We start from the raw sequence: 2,307 nt of genomic DNA, 5'->3' as shown, positions 1-2,307 counted from the left end.
TATTTGGTGGGACGGATTAGCCCCTAAACTCCCGCTCTTTCCTTATATATATATATATACTCCCTAGCCTAAATCTAGACCAAACCCTAGAAATTAGGGATCCTGTCCCATCCATCCCCTCACTCGCCGCCGCCGCTCATTCCAAATCCTCCTCGGTTTCCTCAGCCACCCAACCAGCCTCCACCTTCCCGATCCACTCCACCCGAGCCAACCTGCAGCACCACCTACCTCGCTCGATCTGTGCGCTTGCCCAACCGGCGCTGCAGCTCTCCACCTGCTCGATACAAGGAGGGGAGCTCTCGATCTCCTCGCGCCCGAGGCCCCAGCCAGCTGCGGCCCGCCTTATCTAGGACGTCGTGTCGCCGCCCCTGTGTCAGCCCCGCAAGGACGTCATCTCTCTGCACCTCGTCTTCAACCAGCCCAACCACCCGATCCGCGCCGCTCTGCCGACTCGTCTCCGGCCCCTGCTTGCCGGACCACACCCGCCTCCAGCGCCGGTGATCGCCAGACCACCAGGACCGGCCTTCTCCCTGTCCTTCTTGCTCCTTCCCGTGCTCCCCCTCCTCTCTCATTTCCTCTCTCTCTATCCACGAACCCAGGCAGCAGCCACGGCACCACCCAGCAGGAGCTCTGCCTCGCCCGCGACCTCTTCTTGCCCTCTGACTCGATCCGGTGGGTCTCAAGGACCTCGCTGCACGGATCTGCTTCCTCCGGCCACCTCCAACGCCTCCGGAGCCTCTATAGCAGCCGCGCAGAACCGCGTCGACCTCCCCTGCTTCCTCTTGCCTGTGCGTGCGTGCGTTGACCGCTGCCCCGAGCGGCCGCACGATCCTCCCTCTCACTCGCATCGCGTGGGCCTCGCCAAGGTCCAACAAGGCGCTGCGGCCCAACCTCTTCCACCAACCGGGCCAAGCCCAATGTGAGCAGCGCTCCAGATTCGGCCCAGCTCTATATTTTTTCTGCCTGAACATTTTTCCAATTATGCTGTGAACGCCAATTTACAGAAAGGTCCCTAAACTTCATGCATTTAATAACTTCGCAACCGTGCATCGGATCTAAATAAATTTTATATGAAAGATGCTTAGAATTTTGTCTAGTTTAATAATATGCAACTTTCATCTATGTTTAAAATGTTTAAAATGATGTTTGATTAAATTTGCTCCTATGCCATGTTAAAATGATTTATTTGATAACTATTTAACCGTAACTCGGTTTGTAACAAACTTTATATGTAAATGGGGTAGAAAAATGCCTAGTTTAACATGGTTGAATCACTTTGCATGTTTAATAATTATAAAATATGGTTTAGGGCTGAACAGTACCAAACCTGATATATGCATATGAGGATTGTCCGGAATTGTTGCTCGTTGTTTCCGGCCTCATTTCAACTTGATTAGATAGGTAGTTTTACTTTGCTTCACCGTATTACCATGTTTAACAACATTTAATATTGTTGGGTACATAAACGAGATCGAACTAAATAATTTGAATGTGATGTTTCATCAGTATGCAACTCGTTGCATATTGAGCTCCACTTAAGTTGTAGTGTTGTTTGTGCATTTTGCCATGCCATGCCGCATTAGACCGGACATGCATCATACTTGGTTGTGCATCATGCCATGCTTATGTGATGGTTGTTTACTATGTTGTTTGCTTCTTTCTGGTGTTGCTTCTTTGGGTTAGTTCCGATAACGTTGCGTTTGTGAGGATCCATTCGACAATGTCCGTTTGTTCTTCTTCATGGACTCGTTCTTCTTCCTTGCGGGATCTCAGGAAAGATAATCATACCATCGAAATCACTTCTATCTTTGCTTTCTAGTTGCTCGCTCTTTTGCTATGCCTATGCTGTGATACCTACCACTTGCTATCTCATGCCTCCCATGTTGTTAAGCCAAGCCTCTAACCCACCTTGTCCTAGCAAACCGTTGTTTGACTATGTTACCGCTTTTCTCAGCCCCTCTTATAGTGTTGCTAGTTGCAGGTGAAGATTGAAGTTTGTTGCATGTTGGAACATGGATATTTTGTTGGGATATCACAATATCTCTTATTTAATTAATGCATCTATATACTTGGTAAAGGGTGGAAGGCTCGTCCTTATGCCTGGTGTTTTGTTCCACTCTTGCCGCCCTAGTTTCCGTCATACCGGTGTTATGTTCCTTGATATTGCGTTCCTTACGCGGTTGGGTTATAATGGGAACCCCTTAACAGTTCGCCTTGAATAAAACTCCTCCAGCAAGGCCCAACCTTGGTTTTACCATTCGCCACCTAGCCCCTTTTTCCCTTGGGTAGGCCAACCCAAGGGTCATC

Source organism: Triticum dicoccoides, chromosome 4A, assembly GCF_002162155.2.
Source record: "Triticum dicoccoides isolate Atlit2015 ecotype Zavitan chromosome 4A, WEW_v2.0, whole genome shotgun sequence".
In the NCBI taxonomy this organism is placed as follows: Eukaryota; Viridiplantae; Streptophyta; class Magnoliopsida; order Poales; family Poaceae; genus Triticum; species Triticum dicoccoides.
Note: the sequence above shows the minus strand (reverse complement) of the source record.